This window comes from Anneissia japonica, unplaced genomic scaffold (genome assembly GCF_011630105.1).
Source record: "Anneissia japonica isolate Jap-2015-1 unplaced genomic scaffold, ASM1163010v1 scaffold24_len2511860_cov200, whole genome shotgun sequence".
NCBI lineage: Eukaryota > Metazoa > Echinodermata > Crinoidea > Comatulida > Comatulidae > Anneissia > Anneissia japonica.
The window spans coordinates 2,427,274-2,434,451 of record NW_022730786.1 but is presented as its reverse complement, the minus strand read 5'-3'; positions in this window follow the sequence as shown (position 1 = coordinate 2,434,451).

Here is a 7,178-nt window from a genome sequence, read left to right as displayed (position 1 = left end):
CGCATAAGCAATTTAATATGTGCTTTGTTTGGTTCTCTTTTCTGCCATTCCAACTTCAGTTCATCCAAATGTTTTTTGTAGTCTTCAGTTGTAAGCTCTGAAATCCTGAAATTATAAGTCTACACATAAATTTTCAGCACAGTGAATATTAGGAAATGGGAATATTTCCTGCACGATTAAAATCGTAAGGGTACTGGATTTGGTCTACAAGAGTTCGTGTTTCGTACAGGTCATTCCATTCATAGAAGAAGCCTTTATTGGAGAAAGCTTACCTGTTGTTAGGCATAGTAGCCTGGGTCAAAACTAACTCTGGTTATATAAAATTTATTATAAGATTGGAAAATATTAGTTTTCTTATTGTAGTAGTGATAATATGTACACGTTTTAATTATTGTTATTTATTCTTAAACGTTATTATATTTTACATCTTGAGAATATTTCCCGCATGATTAAAATCGTAACGGTACTGGATTTGGTCTACAGGAGTTCGTGTTTCGTACAGGTCATTCCATTCATAGAAGAAGCCTTTATTGGAGAAAGCGTACGGTACCTGTCGTTAGCCATAGTAGCCTAAGTCAAAACTAACTCCGGCTATATAAAATGTATTATAAGATTGGAAAATATTAGTTTTATTATTGAAGTAGTGATACTATGTACACGTTTTAATTATTATTTATTCTTAAACGTTATTATATTTTACATTTAAATTTAATGTATCATTTAATTGTGAATTACTATTCCATGTTAAATTAATCTTTATCTATTAAAATTGTATATTACTGTATTAGGCATAGCCGAGTTTTAGCCTTGGCTAGGCCCAAACGTGTTACTTTATAATTATGTGATTGTAATAAATTATAAACAATATGAATAAAACACAAAAATTATGAAAGAAAAAATAAAGGAAGAATGAAGAATAGGAAAGAGATTTGGAGCGGCTCAAATATTTTCCGAAAATATACAATAGTAGTCATCAATATGCTATTATTGCATTACGTTTTTGTAAACAATTTTGGGCACTAATCATCAGAGGTCTCGGTGCCAGTACAGCCTACACTTTTCATAATTCAAAATCGAATCAGACCTAAAGTGATTTCCAAAATCTCTTTATATGAAATGAAGAGTAATTATTGTTTAGAAAACAAACTAAAACAAATGTCTTTCGTGGAAGTACGTCTAAATTTACAATATGAACCTAGAGCCCAGAATGTAGTTCTGGCTGGCCTTAGGCCTAGCCTAGGTTACAGGTACGCCAGGCTAGTCTGAGTCATAGGCTAAGGCCTATCTGTCTGTATTTTTTCAAGGCACTTAAGGCTAGGCCTAGGTATGCCTCTTTAAAAAGTGTTCTAGACCTAGATAGGGTAATTAGATCTAGTTGTTTAGTTTTACAGTAGGTGGGCCACCAAATGACTTCCATCAAATTAATTCGAACAAGTTACCTGCAAATTATTCAGAATTTTTAGCATCAGTCACACCTGACAGCCTGAAAGAAGCGGCAAGATCCGTGTTGTACAATCGGCGCGCGTTAAATCGTGGCGTGATGATCCCATCGAAAGTTTTTGATGACGTTGCAGCAATTTGCATACATATGCGCATGCGCATTAATCTACAAATACCGGCAATAAACGTTGTATATAAAAATTATTCTAAACATGCTGTTTATGTTTATCAACATTATACATATTTTTTACCAATAAACAATTTTCAAATGAAAAACAAAATACAATAATCATCATTTTCGATTTTTGAATGATTGAGGTACACGTACCCATAACATAACTCAAAGTGGAGTCATCTCTCGCCCGCTTACATATAATAAATTACAAATAGACTTATGAAAGCTAATTGCTTTTGCTGAAAATACATTTAAATTACTTAATTTATTAATATTAAATAGAAATTATTATATTATTATTTATATTCATATTTTGAACACACGGTGACTCCATATTGCAACTAAACACTCGTAACAAAGAGCCAATAAACACACCGTTTAATTTTTTTAACACGCAACCAGGCCACAACTAAACATACTGTTTTATTTTTGTTAAATAAATAAACACCTAAACACTTTTATAAACACATAAAGCCTAAACATTTTTTTTTACAGTGAATCTGATGACCTATGTTAATCCAAGTATGATATATTTGGGTTGAAGACCAGTGGCCGAAACACAGCCTCTCTACTATACACATGAGTACCCCAACTAGAATAGCCGAATAGTACCACTATGACATCAATAAACATGCATTCTGCTTCTACCTTCTCGTGTGCATGACTTTCCTTAACCTTTGGTGTTCATGGTAGAAGCGTCCTTGTCGCAGCCCTGGTTAACGCCAATTCTACCGCCACCACACAGTAGTGGACACGACCAAAAGATCTCAATATAAGCAGGCCCATACTGTAGCTCAGGGGAGGGGATGGCCTATAATCGCTACTGCTGGTCTTAGTACCCTTTTTTTTTAAATAAATTTATTTGGAAATAACTTCACCATTTTGTTGCAGATCATGTCCTAAATGCATCAAAATTAAATAGGAATTGGGTGATATGATGTAATAGTGTAAGTTCTTTTTTTTTATGTATTAATGAACTTGACAATGTTTGACTGATGATTTTGTTAATTGTAAAAATTGCTTGATTGATTGATTATAGATTATTAATACTGTACAGAATTTCAATGCTTAAATCGGATTTGAATTCTTCACGATGTATATGTATACATACAAGAAAATCTAGTTGAAACAAGTTTTTCCGTGTTAAAATAAAGCTTATTATATATAGAGGCCTATATACATCATTTTCGATGAACTTGGATAAATGGCTTACGCTAGATTAATTAATATATAGCGCCGTCAATAGCTCATTGAAACAAATTTGCTTCCCGGATGTGGATTCTTCCAACATGGGACCCCCGCACACCAATCTTATACTTTTTAATTTATTTGGAGTTGATTTACGACTACAGAACAACTTATAATATGGTATATCCTAGATAAAAAGCAATCATCAATGTCAAATGTACTTGTCTGTAGACTGGAAGAAGAACTTTGAAAGTTATATGAAAAAAAAAGAAAACAAAAATTAGTCCTGTAAAGTAATTATGTAATGTGTATTATAGAAATGTGTTATATACATGTTAATGTTAATATGCCAATATCGCTCGCCAAAGCTGGACAAGGCCAGCTTATGCAAGCTTATTATGTGCATGAAAATTCCCTGCTCACAGTAGAACCTGTAAATGCACGTATAGAACTACCATAATAATTGAACAATATCAGTTATTGTAAACTTGTATGTAAATGTAATGTATTTACTGAACAATCTATCATTGTACATAGAGCATTTGATAGTCATAATCAGCTCAGATGGGTCAATTGCACTTGTTAACCATACTTTAACAAATATTCACAATTACTGGTATAATTATTAACTGTTTGATGTAAAACTTGCTTCTTAATCTAAAATATTGTATTAGTTCTTATTATTGTAGAAAATGGTCATTTTGATGTTACACGTTATATTTTCATTGCGGATTTTTTGGCCTCAGTACGGACTCTAAACGTATGCATTTTCTTTTAGTTTTAAGGCGTATGCGGATTTTATAAGTCCGCAATGACGATATAACGTGCCCGTGTTAGGTTATTTATTAAGTTTCGTAAAACCTGCTATCCAATAAAAACGAGCATGATTAATAGATTTATTGATTGAGTTTGTTTATTATTTAGTCAAATATATACAAGCCAACAAAAAACACAAAAACTGTGCAAACAGTAAGATTCAGGCAAAATGGTATCCCAAGAAAGTGAAATATATATTTCCATTGGGGTCCAAAAACACCGAAAAAACAACTTGCACTTTTATCAAAAATTAGACAGTTATATAAAACTGCATTAAAAAAAGGGGGAGAAAAAAATGGCAAAATGGAGACCTAATCGGAAAATTTTAAAAACCGTGAATTATTAAAATTGCACTTATAAAATTTTTTAATTAAAGGTCCATGTAAAAAGAAAATTTAAAAATATAGTACAATATGAGGAAATGCAGGAGGGAAAAACGACATAAAATTTATAATCTTCATATAAATTGAAAAGACAGCATATTGATCTGTTAGCAGCCATGCACCAATGACTAGTACTGTCAAATAATATGCAATGCGCATGAGTGTTAAAATATTAGGTGTTTTAATCGTATTTGAATTCCCAACAAAGCATCAATGGCCTAGTTGGTTAAGGCACCTGCAGACAGCAGAAGGTTCCAGGTTCGAATCCCGGTTGTTTGGGGCACCTATTTTTTCACACTCGTAGATTCCTGTTTATTAGCATTTAATAAAATTATATATACATCAGGTGTATATATATATATATGTATACATATATATATATATGTATGTATACATAATTATATATACATATATATACATACTGTCTCTTATACACATCTAGATGTGTATAAGAGACAGGGTAGGGCGTTAGGTTCACGTTATTTATAACTATACTTTCACCGTGCATGTAAGTTACATGATACACTTATCCTAACAGCTGACAAAACAGAATATTCAAAACTTTAGAAAGCTAAATAGAAGTGCGTCAATTGTTTGTTTAGGGAAGTTTTTTTCCACATACAAAGCTTCTTTTAGTTTCAGTTGATAGGGTGTATTCGCAGAGTCTAGAACAGTGAAGCAACTTTCATCAGAAAGTTGTCGACTGGACGCAGGGTTCCCGGAATGCCGCCCTCAGCGGCGTGTGCGAAGCAACTCAGAGTCAGAAGTGGAACGTGAATTTCGATTTGGTTTTGTAGTCAGATTTTCGAGAAAAACTTCAGCTACCCGTATTTCTCGACTGAGACGTCAATGGGAGCTGTAATTTGTATGGCAAGTAGATGGTGCTACCCTTAATTTGTATCAAGGGAATTTACGCCCACAAACCTTGTAGTTATTAATATTTTGGTTATAATAGAAATATTTTTTTTTGTGACGTCACACTCACGCTAAAGTTAGCATGTAAGCTAGATTACGTCACCTTTTCCTGGTAAAGCAAACTTTCCCGGCGTGCTTTTTTCATGGATAAACAAACACCACTGCTTTGCACATGAGTACCTTGTCTAGCTATGGCTACACGAGCCGCATAGTTAGCATCTTAAACAAGGTACGTCTGCAACTGAATTATTCTTAGGCCCTAGTTAATTTTTTTTCTTATTTTAATTTATTTCTTTCGAAAGCGTACTTTCTATCACATAAAATTGCACTGTCTACTTAGGCCTAGGCCTAGTCATATTATGCTTCATCGTCCCCTGCTATACACAGTACATCAGTAGGCTAGCCCCCCGCCCCCCACGCTACAGTACAGACGTTTGCTAGGCAACAGAACGTGATTGCACCTTTCTTACCAGGTGTTCATGTAAATTTGCATAGGCCTATTGTTAGCTAACCAGCTGAGTGTATTCCTTTGTGAAAATGAGTACCGCGGGCCGCCGCGTACTCATTTTCACAAAGCATTTGCATCCCCTCTTGAAAAGAGGGAACTTCGTAATAGTTGTCACCATATCTTCACTCATTAATCACCGTAATTTAGCTTACATTTATGCTTGGAGGGAGCACTTAAAATGCACAATAATCATTTTACTACCCGACAAACCCCGAACTTTATTCATGCATTACATAAATAGTTTCATCTTGCTGTACTCCAACATCACTGGCGCATGGTAACAACCAACTGGCAGACCATTTCCAGTCACACATTACTCTCCATAACGCAACACCCCTTGTTCCGTGTCATCTGGATCCCGAGCTCTGCAAATGTTGAAAAATATGAGAGGCCCAGTCACGGACCAAATGTTCACGGACTCGTGTTGATAAATGTCGGCAGGTTTCGCCAATATACACGGATTTACATCCGGCACAAACAAATTTATAAACGACACGAGAACGGGACAGGGTCTTTCATGCTAAACAGATTAGTAATTTTGTAAGATTTGAAAACCATAACAATGTTTACATTTTTGCAAAACTTTTTTGATAGCCATTTAATTTTACGTTTGATATTAGTGGCCGATCCCAAAAACGGTAATGTGTAATAATACACAGGTTCAGTTTTAGCCAGTGGGGGTGAATTTGGGGGGATGGGATTAACACAATTTTGTTCAAATAACTCTTTATAATTTTATTTATAGGATTTTTTGGGTACATATTTTTTTTCTTTAAAATCGTTATTAGTTCCCTAAGATCATTGTGAAAGCCAAACCATGTGCTTTTAATTTTGTAGACTATCAATAAGGGTGCGAATTAATCCTTGTTTGTAGGTAGCGCAGCCAAAGTGAAACTATTGAAGTTTGTGAGATGGCCAGTAATCGTTTTCTTGCGATAAATTGATGTTTTCAGGGAGAATGGACCACTTTTATCCACGGAAAGGTAGACGTTGCTGTTCTTCTACTTCCATCGTAAACTTGATATTTTGGTGCTGTCTATTAATGAAATTAAAGAATGAAATATCATTATGTTTAGATGAAAAAAGGCAGAAAATATCGTCTACATAACGGCGATTAAACAAAGGTCTCGCTATGTTGTTTTCCATCCATTTTTGTTCATGATGTGCCATGAACAAATTGGCTAGGATTGGAGCTAATGGGGAGCCCATCGACACGCCGTCGATTCGATCATAAAAATTGTTAAAAAGAAAATATGTCTGGGCTGTAGCAAAAATAAACAATTCTTTAAGTTCCTTTTTTGTGAACTTCAAACTATAATTTATATCACATAGCTAAAATACAGTTTGTGCAAGTTTGTGCCTTAACAACGCGTGCGCGTACAGCGCGTACCGTTTTCACGAAGAGACACAAACTTCACTCTACGTGTAAACAACGTGATTATGCTGTGTTTATTCTCATCGTTTTCACGAACAGACACAAATTTTTCACGCTAATTAACAGGTTGATTGAAGTTAAGAAAAGAAAAATAAATTACACATTTGGATTGTTTAATGCTATATCTTTAAACATATGTAAAAAAATATTCAAAATTCCGTTATCTTGATAGTGAAATTTACGGATTTGTGAAGTAGTCCACTTTTTTCAAAACGTTGTTTTCTTCGAAATTGAAGTTTGTGTCTCTCGTGAAAACGGTGACGATATGTATATATATGTATATATATATATATATAATTATATATACATATATATACA